Source organism: Malus sylvestris, chromosome 17 (genome assembly GCF_916048215.2).
Source record: "Malus sylvestris chromosome 17, drMalSylv7.2, whole genome shotgun sequence".
Taxonomy (NCBI): domain Eukaryota; kingdom Viridiplantae; phylum Streptophyta; class Magnoliopsida; order Rosales; family Rosaceae; genus Malus; species Malus sylvestris.
The window spans coordinates 11,367,852-11,379,441 of NC_062276.1; the positions used below are offsets into that span (position 1 = coordinate 11,367,852).

The window sequence follows — 11,590 nt, forward strand, 5'->3', positions numbered from 1 at the left end:
GTGGCCGAGCGTGTTTTGGAATCCTTGGAATTAATTTGAGTCGGTGCCTTGCAAATGTATGGTTTATCTATTACTATCTCGACCGCGTCCACGCTGACGTATTGAGAATCTTCACTTTCGGTTAATACGTAGCTGACCGTGGGATTTTTGTAAATCGTTCATCGGGATGGAGATTTCGAGATCTTTTCTTCTTGGAGCAAATAATCATATTGCTCAACATGCTGGGCTAATTCATACATATCCCGAAAGTTTTCCCCTAAGAATTTCTTTTTGTACTCTACATCGAGCCCATTTAGAGCAAGCCTAACAAATTCGACTTCGGGGAAATGTACTCAGCACCAATTCCTGGCCGATTTAAATCTTGTAAGATAATCCATTGGTGACTCATCAGATGCTTGAGCCATCCTAGCCAATGAATAAACTGACATTTCCATCCCCGACCCATAAAACTGTTCGTGAAATTTCTTGACCAACGCCTCCCAGCTTTAGATAGAATTAGGTAGGAGGTTGATGTACCATGCGAATGCTGAACCTGTCAACGAAAAGTTAAACAACCGTAGTTTATGAAAATCACAATTGACATATCCGCATTGCGCAGTGAAACGAGCCACATGTTCTAACGAGGATAAGGACGATTCTCCAGCAAAAAGGCTGAAATCTGGAATCCTGAAACCTTTAGGATATTCAAACTTTTCCATATAAGCTGGATATTGGTGGATGAATTTTAGGAACTTCGACCCTTTTTCCATAGCTGAATTGATCATCCATTGGACCTCAGTCATATCGATGGATGTTGTTTCCACTTTCTGGTCAGCTTCATGTGACCTACTACTTGATCCTCCCCTTTTTTCTAAATCATTCGTTTTGGGCCGAGTAGACACTGTTTCAGCCTGTGGCGGAGTACTTTTAAGTGGAAGCTGCCAAGCCTGATCAACCGGTCTTCTGTCGAAGGCTTTGTAAACCAATAGTTCGAGCAGTCTGGTATGGATCTCACCATTGTTTCGTATCACCTCGAGCAAATTGTTCATTTTTTGAACAACTGTCTGTTCAACCTGTCGAGATTGCTCATCAAGTCATCTTCGGAGAAACGACCTAGTTGGAGGGTCAGAGCCTTCCCCACCGTCTTCGTCGCAGTCCTCCAATATTCATTCAATGAAAACGCATGCGGTTTGGTTAGGTACTTCTGTGTTTTGAGGCTGAGTACCGAGGAACACTTCCTTTTCTAGTGTTTTACACTAGCAGCATTAGGGGTCAAAGTGACAATAGGATTTTACACATGCGACACCTCTTGTCCAGGACTCTGAACTAGCAGATCGGTCGCTGATTTTCCCATGGTTGTTTTCTTTTTTACTGACCGTGTCTCGATGGTCATGAACTTTGTAGTTTTAGCACTGGGTCTCACTGGGCGTGCCAAAATGTTAACCCTAAAACTACTAAGCCTACGTGGCGCGTAGGTCGAGTAATTAGTAAGCTAACTATGTCCTTTGGTTGTATGCGAGACGTGCCAACTCGTTGGCCGAAGAGTAAAATTTGTTGATGTTGTGTTGGGTGCGCTGCTGACTTCTGAATCTTGCGACTGCGGCCGAGGAAGGAACACGTCTCGGCATTCAAGTTCTAGAGCCTGAAGACAAGGCTACTAGTTATGCGAAGTTCATAAATCGTCGGTGCCAGATTCGATCACAATGATTATATTCGTAAGAGTATAAGCACGCCGAATCGACACTAAAGTATAGGGACACAGGTAACAAATGTACGTCTTGATTGTAAAGGTGGTTCGACCGTCAGAATGCCGAACTCTAAAACCTACTTGAGAATAACCAATCATAAACAACTCAGCGTTCAACGTGTCGAGCCCAGTAACTCATAACACCTCACTTCGTCGAGAAGGCTAATGAGATAACATCTGCCAAGAAGGACTCGAAAATCCTTCTTAACCGAGACTTGGATAGAAAACCAATCGGCCTCGACGCAGTGCTGTTTATCCAAACTGAAGGTGCTCCGCGGTTGACTGATTCTACGGCAACAGTGCTGTTTATCCAAACTGAAGATGTTCGCCGGTTGCCTTCACAGTGATGTTTATCCAAACTGAAGATGTGTTGGTGGAAAAAGAAAATAAAAATCTCAAGGTTGCTGAGAGGTTTCGCGTAGAGCGAGGGTTTGCGCAGGGCAATTTGTGTGTTGAATTGGAGAGGGTTTGTTCGATGTCCTCTCTCCCTATTTATAGTAGCCAACCTGCATTGAATCTTAATCATTCTCGGATTAGAACTCATTCCCCCGATCCAACCTTATCTCGGCCAGTCCTACTCCTACTAGGACTTTGAACTTAACTTGTTATCAGGCCGCATTAAATCTCAAACTCCAACATCCTTATCCTGTCAAAACTCCTTCTCATAATAGGACTCACCCACATCCCACAGGTTCTCAACGGGATAAGGCCAACTTCAACCGCGTGGCCCATGAGCTGGATAAACCCTAATGACACCTAAACACGGCCTCTGGGACGAGAACAATTCTAAATTCGGCCCGACCAATACTGGGCCAAGAGCAATTCTAAACTCGGTCCAAACCAATATTTTTGGGCCCAAACAGTAACATATTTTGTTGTAAACATTTAGATAAATTAATTTTTATTGTACAATATATTTTGATGTACTTTGTCTTTTTCATTTAGGTACATTAAATTCATGGGAAAATTAGAATGTCCTACCGTTTTTCTATATCATTTAGATTAAACATCTGTGCCTTTTTAAAATTTGATTAAAGTGCTTTGACCAATAGTCACCTCTATTTTTTTAAATTAAAATAATTTTTTAATTTATCCTTTTATCTGCATGATGTACTTTTCCTTATTTAGTGGAGATATTAGTAATTAAATTATATTTTTTCTTCTTCCAAATATGTTTTTACAATCATAGTTTTTTTTTTTGTTATGCAAACATTTAATATTATTTCTTTTTCCAAATGATTTTTTCCTTTTCAAATAGTTGGTGATCAACATAAAAGCTTCGTGTAATTTTTTTTCAATTTTTTGTGAAATTATATATATATATATATATATATTTTTTTTTTGGCTGTTTTTTTAAGTATAGTTGTTGACGAATTACTAGTAGATACAATACATTACGTATATATTATCTGCAGGTACGTTTGAATTTACAAAAATCATTAATTGGTAGGTTTATTTGCAATTTTGTTACGTTTGATTCAATACATATTGTTAATATTGGTACATTATTTTTATTTTGTACACATTGTGTATTGGTACGTTTATATTATTCTCAATCCTATTTTCTCTTAACGTACTGAAAGAAAAACTTATTTCGGTACGTTTGATTTTGGAGGGTTTAAAAATATTTTAAACGATTCTGGAAAGAAAATATCTTAAATCGTAGATAATTATTGCTAAATTGTAGCATTATTGTGAAAATAAATTGAATCTTACCATTTTTTTAACAATTATCTCTAACAGTGGAGAGTGTAATCAAAAGGCTAGATTATAGGAAATTTGTTAAAATATAATGTGCATTTAGCACCAAAATTATGACAAAAAAAAGTTTAATCAAATCACTAAAAAGTATGGATGTTTGATCTAGAAAATTCAAAACTGAAGTGCCTATATCAAAAGATCCCTAAATTCATTATAATACATTTCCATACATACATTTATGTACACATATTTTCATACATACATTTCGATACAAACATTTAGATACATTAATTCAATATAATATATTTCAGTACTAATATTTCTGTGCGTAGATTTTGATACACATATTTAGGTACCTTAATTTAATATAATACATTTTGGTGCATATATTTCGGTACATACATTTCGGTACTAATATTTAAATACATTAGTTCAATATAATACATTATTTAGGTACATTAATTCAATATAATATATTTTGATACTAACATTTCAGTATACATTTCAGTGCATACATTTAGGTACATTAATTTAATTTAATACATTTCAATGCATATATTTTGGTACATACATTTCGGTACTAACATTTAAGTACATTAATTGACTCTTTCAAGTTTGAAGAATGTTAAATAAAATTAATAAATAAAAAAAAATTGGTCAAAAAAATGAATTAAAATTTGTATATTAATAAATTTAAATATTTAATGGGAGACATTAAATAAAATGCACATTAATTATTTTGAATTAAGGACACATAAGGGGATTATGATCAATATGTAATCTAACACCAATTTATTTTAAATTTTAATATTTTTAAAGGATTAAAATTAAAAAACCTCAAATTTTATTTTGTCAAGTCATGAGGCATGGCGTCGATGAAATTGTTTGGTGTGGTATTGTTTCTTTCTTTGTATTAATTGACCTTTTAATGTATTTTAAGGCCTGTATTATAGATTTGTTTTTCATATCAAATCTTAAATTATCGGTGTTAATAAAATTGATTTGGTTTTGTAGATCAGAATTTTTAAGCAACAAAATCAACCTGCAAATTCAGTTCAGGTATGAATGCTTCCGCTTATTTAGATTGTTGAATTGATCTTTACCTTTACTAGATTTTATTTTTCAATGTTGTTTGCTACATTAACGTGTTACTTTATTATTAATAATACTAATTTGGTTTTGTAGATTAAGATTTTTAAGCGGGAATCAAGTTCAAAATTCAATTGAGGTATGAATCTTTTTGCTTATTTGGGCTATTGAATTCATCCTTGCCTTTACTGCATTTTTTGACTGTTGTTTGGTGCATTCTGGTATTGATTTTATTATAATTTTATGGATTTTAAGTGGTTATTTGGATTTTGGATTGTGAGAAGGATCTGGTGGGTTTTCAAGATAATCAAATAAGTTTGGGATTTTTACCGCTTCTCTCTGCATGCTTCTAGCTGTTATATATATCAATTGTTTGCATTTTTTTTTCTTTCGTTTTTACTCAATTTTTTAACTTTTTCTCAATGTGTGCTTCATGTATGTTTCTCAATTGTTTGAATTTACCTTTTGCCTTCAGTTTTTACTGAATTTATTGACTTTTTGTGCATGAGTTAATCTATTTGTTATATGTCATGGTTAAAGGTTTGGTTTCTTTCTTTTTTCTTTTTATCAATCCTCTCTCTTTACAATTTGAGTTGAATTACAATGGGATGTACATCAAAGGAGGCTAAAAAGCAGTCTAGCCCCAGGAAAAGGCCATAAACAAAGCAAGGAAAAAGACCAGTGGTTAAAAAGGCTAAGTAGTCCGAAAGAGATTTATACAAAACATAAAGTGCAACCTTTGTCCAAATCTTAGACATCCCACTAATCCAGAAAAATACAAAATGATAGCTAGCTACACCTTTGCTTCATTTTTCAAGTTGATAGGTTACCCTGAGCCCCTCAAATAATTAACAAATCATCCAAACGTGTTTCACGTTGGTAGGTTATCCTGAACCTCTTAATAATTAACAAATAAACCAGCATGCTTTCACAGTGCATCTACACTATTTGGTTCAGGAAGTGATAAAACTGAAAGTTGAACAATGTTTATACATCAGCTCCCACTATATCGTTAACTTTTAGCCCTCAAGTCTTAATTAAGTTTTTGTTTTTTCTTTTGTTAAGTTTTGTCTGCATAAAAACAAACTCACCAGCTCCCACTACATCATTAACTTTTGACACCCACAATTATTTTGAATTAATAGCACATAATAAAGCTACTTTAATTTTCTTCTTTGGGATTACTTTAATGATGCAGGCATCCTTGGTATTATCTTCTCTGGGATTACTTTAATTATGCAGGCATCCTTGGTTTCATTGCCTTGAAAATGCATGCAATCTCGGACACGTAACAAAGTTGCTCACTTTGATGAGCAATTTTCCCTATAAAAAAAATTGAGTGCACCACATCACAGATCATGGCCCATAAATTATAAAAATAGTAACGAAAACCTACAAAAGCAAGTGCCCCTTAGTTTACGTTTAAATGTGTGAACAAAAGTCTAAAATTATGTGAAAAGTTTAAAAGTGTGTAAAAAAAAAGTTTAAAGATGTATGTAAAAGTCTAAATGTGTGTTTAAAAGTCTAAAGCTGTGTGACTTATGCTTATTCTGCTAGGTTGTATATATGTAAATTATGCTTATTTGACTATGAGTTTTGGTTTTAAATCTTGTATTGTATTTTTCATGATCTTTACAAAAGTGAAAGGCAACCCTTATAGAGAGCCGAAAAGAAGATTACAAGAGGAAGGCAACAACCATACCTCACTAACAAATCAGTCCTAACAAGTGGACAAGACAAATATTAATAACAAGTAAAGTGGTTCCTAGAAACAAGGAAGAAAGATTGACAAAAGACCTAAGTGAGTGACAAGGTATGGAAGACTAGATTATGGTTGAGAAAATCACTTTAAGCCATACTTAGCTAGAGTGATGTTTACAACCAAACTTGTGACATACAAACAACTAGCACTGGAATTCGGTTTGTTTCAATACTCCCCCTCAAGATGGATCAAGGGGGTTAATTGATCTAAGCTTGCACAACAAACGCTGGAATTGAGTAGAATCTAAGGCTTTTATGAACAAATCAGCCAGTTGATCGTGGCTTTGTGTGAACACTGTGTCGATCGCCTTGGATTGAACTTGAGCACGAATGTAATGGCAATGAACTTCAATATGTTTAGTCTTCTCATGGAACACTGAATTAGAGGCAATGTGCATGGCAGCTTGGTTGTCACAAAACAAAGACATTGGTGTGTTGCTTGTGAAATCGAGATCAGAAAAAAATACCTTTTAGCCATATAAGTTCACATGATGTCGTTTCCTTGGCCCTATACTCAACTTCTGCTTTGGATCGTGCAATTACGGTTTGCTTCTTACTTTTCCAAGTGACAAGATTACCTCTAACAAATGTGCAAAAACCTGTGGTAGACTTTCGATCAATTACATTTCCAGCCCAATTAGCATTGGTGTAAGCCATAATGTGATTTGAACCATTGTTCTTCATAAGTATTCATCTGCCTATTGAGCTCTTGAGATAACGAAGTATTCTTTTGACAATTTCCCAATGAACTAGTGTAGGAGAGTGCATAAACTGAATGGCTAGGCTTACTGAATAAGAAATATCAGGCCTAGTAATGGTTAGATAAATGAGTTTCCCAACCACTCGCTGATAAACACTAGGATCCGAGAGAGGTTCCCTTTTTCATGCAACTGAAGTTTGCTAGCTAGGGGTGTCCGAGCTAGATTGCACTCCATCATGTTAGCTTCATCCAAAAGATCTAGAGCATACTTTCTTTAATTCAAGAATAACCCCTTGGAAGAAGTGGCCACCTTAATTCCAAGAAAGTATTTCAGGGTCCCTAAGTCTTTGATGGCAAATTTTTGATGAAGTGATTGCTTAAAAGCTATGATTTCACCCACATTATCACCTATAATAATAAGATCATCAACATATATAAGTACCACTAATTTCCCAGTATCACCACTTCGAACAAACAAGGAAAAGTCAACATGACTCCTTTGGAACCCTGCAGCTTCAAGAACTGAACTGAGCTTCGAATACCAAGCTCTAGGGGACTGTTTGAGACCATATATGGCTTTGTGAAGTTTGCAGACCTTGTTGGATTCCTTTTCTTTTGGATGACCCGGAGGCAACTTCATGTACACTTCTTCTTCAAGCTCCCCATGAAGGAATGCATTCTTCACATCCATTTGGAATAAAGGCCATGCATTATTGACTGCCACATATAACAATACCCTCACAATGTTCATTTTGGCAATTGGAGCAAAGATCTCCTTGTAGTCAATGCCATAGGTTTTGTGTAAAACCTTGAGCTACTAACCATGCCTTATGTCTCACAATGCTTCCATTGGAGTTGAACTTGGTCTTATATATCCACCTACTTCCCACTGATTTCTTGCCCTTTGGTAGATCCTCCACACTCCATGTCTGGTTATCATTCAGAGCTTGGAGCTCTTAAGTTATAGCATCTTGTCACTCAAGCATGCATGAGGCTTCATGAAAATTCCTTGGTTCAAAATTGTTGGATAATTTGTTAAGAAAAGAAGCATGAGATGGTGAGAATCTGTGGTAAGAAATGGATGCAGAGATATGATGCCTTGCAGTGTAAGTAGTGTACTCTTGCAACCTTACTGGTGAATGTCTATCTCGTGCAGGATTTCTCTTTGGTGCACTTATAACTTGCTGAGTTGGTTCAAGTTCTGATGGTCCTGAAGAGTTAGCTATGCCCTCACTTACACTCTCAGTGGGGTGAGAATTCTTAGTATTGGTATGGGCATGAGTGACTTCATTAACTTCTGCTAGAGAAGGCAGTGGAAATAGGTTCATAAGATCTTCCATATTGGGATTAGTCTCTAAACCTTTGTGGAAATAAGGTGAATATTCATCAAATTGAACATCTCTAGAGACTGCCAGCTTCCCAGTATTAGGATTGTACACCTTGTAACCCTTTTGAGAACTGGAGTATCCCATAAACACACATTTGATAGCCCGATGGTCGAGTTTATCACGATGGGAAGCTTGAATGTGCACATAACTGGTGCAACCAAAGGTCCTGAGGTAAGACAAGTTTATAGACCTGCCCTTCATGACTTCGAATGGAAATTTAGTATTCAAAACATGAGTTGGCAGTTTGTTAATTATGTAAGTGGCAGTGAGTAGGGCTTGAGACCAAAATTTCTTGGGAACATTCATTTGGATCATAAGTGATCGAGTCTTTCCCAATAAGTCTCGATTTTTCTCTTTGCCACATCATTTTGTTGTGGAGTACCAACATAGTTAGTTTGATGCAAAATGCCATGAGTGCTCAAGTAACTACTCATGTTATTGGAAGTGTACTCAGTGCTATTATCTGATATTAACATATATAACTTACATGAGAAATGATTTGTGATTAGGTTGTGAAAGTTTTTAAAAGCATCAAACAACTCACTTTTAAACTTTAAAAGATATAACCAGGTCACTTTAGAATAGTCATCAACAAATGTAACATAATATCTATACCCATCAAAGGATTCTAGACGAGAAGGACCCTAGATATCTGAGTGAACAACCTCAAAAAGTCTACTGGTTCTAGAATTAGAGGAAACAAAAGGAAGCCTAGTAGCTTTTGACATTTAACAAGTTTCACACTCAAGGTGTTTTTATAAAAAACAGGAAACAGCTTGGTCATCATAAGTTAGAGGGATAGGTAAGACGTTGGTGCCAGAGTTGATGTTCCTGAGCTTGACTTAAGTTGACAATGAGTTTTTTGACAAATTTGGACTCCTTTGAGAGGTAGTAGAGTCCATTTAAGAAGAACCTTTCACCAATCTTCTTCTGAGTAACTCGGTCCTGAAACACAACATTGTGAGGGGGAAAATGGTAAGGCAATCTAAAGTTTTAGTGATTCTTCCTATGGACAAGAGTTGAAAAGGAAAGGAAGGTACATAGAAGGCAGTGGAATCAGTATGCTTACTCAGCAATCTAACTTTCCCTTTCCCTTTAATAGGTTCCCTTTTCCTATTTGCAACAGACACATGAATTGGATCACTAGTTTTTTTTAAATTCATGTAGACTAGAGGATTTATTAGTTTTATGATCAGTGGCACCTGAGTTAATAATCCAAAAATCATGTGTAACATTAGCATTAAAAGCAGTGGAAATGGCACTGATTATACCTGGAAAGTTACCTTTCGATGTGTTCTCCGAGTCAGCCAAGAAACCAGCAAATTTCCCTAACATTGCAGTAAGGTTTTCAGTTATCACTTCCTTATGTTCATTGCTTCCTTGCTTCTTTTGAAGAAAAACTACAAACTCATTGATCAAGGAAATGGGGTTTGTTGAGAAATTTGCTATCTCATCAGCTGAGGAACAAGCTAAGTGAAAGGCTTTTGGAGTGACTCCTTTTACATCTTTGATCATCCGGCCTTCCCTATCAAACTTAGGTTTTAACTCCAAATGTAGGATCCAACATTTTTCTCTTAAATGTCCCTTCATGTTGCAGTAAGAAAATTTCCAGTCAGTTTTCTTCCCAAACACTCTATCACCAGTTGTCTTGTGATTGGTTGTGAAAACCCTAGCCTTATAGTGAGATTTGGGCTCAACATTCATCACTTTTCGTCGAGTTTCTTCTCTCTAGACTGCATGACACACACTGGTAAATGAGGGCAGCTCTGGAGTCATTAACAAATGACTACGCAGGTCTTCATACTTAGCTCCCAAGCTTGCCAAGAGTTGAAACACCTTATCTTTTGCATCCCTCTTAAAAAACACAGCGAAATCAGTCGTGTGTAGACAGTACAAATTGAGTTCATTCCACATGGATTTCAAGCTCCCAAGATGTTGAAAATGAGTGGTCACCTTGCTTCAGACTAGCAATATTCTTCTTTAGTTGAAAAATGCGAACTAAGTTATTTTGGCTACCATACATGTCTATGACAGACTCCTATAGAAGAAGGAAATATTTTGAGTAGCTGAAAAGCTCAGACAACTTTGGCTCCATAAAGTTAAGTATCCTGGACATAACCAACTGGTCAGTAGCTTGTCATGCATCATAAGTTGATGAAGTGGATTCTGGAGACTCCGAGCTTCCATTGATAAACCCTAGTTTTGATTTTCCTCATAGGGCAAGCGACACAGCTCTTGACTAGTTGAACTCATTTAGTAGCACCGAACACAGTCGTTGATTTGGGATGTTCTCACTCCCTTGAGTTAAGTTTGGGGGTGAAGATGAGGAGCTATCAGCACTAGAGACATTTTCTTCTACCATCTCTTTCGATGATGAGCAAACGAAGAAGAAAAAAAAAGTGGACAGAGTCAGGACCTTATGGTTCTTGCTCTGATACCATGTTTCGTTTTGGTTTTAAATCTTGTATTGTAATTTTCATGATCTTTACAAGAGTGAAAGGCAACCCTTATAGAGAGCTGAAAAGAAAGTTACAAGAGGAAGGCAACAACCATACCTCACTAACAAATCTGTCCTAACAAGTGGACAAGACAAATATTAATAACAAGTAAAGTGGTTCCTAGAAACAAGGAAGAAAGATTGACAAATGACCTAAGTGGGTGACAAGGTATGGAAGACTAGAGTATGGTTGAGAAAATCACTTTAACCCACACTTTGCTAGAGTGATGTTTACAACCATACTTGTGACATACAAGCAACTAGCACTGGAATTCGGTTTATTTCAATAGTAAGACGCCTTGGTGCCAGGAGAAGAGGATTTCATCTAGGAGTAGAACAAGAGGGCTTCATTGGGCATGTTGTTGCAGATGAATCCAATGATGATGGTGTTCCAAAGCACGGTGGAGGGGCGAGGCAAAGTGTCGAACAGTTGGCGGGCATGGTGGGGTTGGCCTTCCTGACAGAGCTTGCTGAGGCGGGAGCAGATGGTGTGGGTTGTGAACTTTGGGAGGGAAATGATTGGGGAAGAGAGGTGGTTTGGGGTGGTGGGTGTGGAGAGAGGTAGAGCAAAAGCAGAGGAGGCCATGGCTATAATGTTGGGTGAGTTGTTCTGTTATTTTCCCTCCTTATTTGTGGATTGGGATATTGTTTTGTTTGGTTGGTCCCTCATGCTTCCTTCAACTGCTTGTGCGCTTTAACTGAAAATTTAACTTTCATTTTCTAACCTT

At 36.6% G+C, this 11,590-nt stretch overlaps 1 long non-coding RNA gene across 1 annotated transcript; it reads left to right on the forward strand.

Moving 5' to 3' along the window:
* Nucleotides 1–4,364: 4,364 nt before the first annotated feature.
* LOC126611097 (uncharacterized) lies at nucleotides 4,365–5,066 on the forward strand. The gene is made up of 2 exons (XR_007618686.1): nucleotides 4,365–4,655; nucleotides 4,772–5,066. It is a non-coding gene; the product is annotated as an uncharacterized LOC126611097 (long non-coding RNA).
* Nucleotides 5,067–11,590: the final 6,524 nt, after the last annotated feature.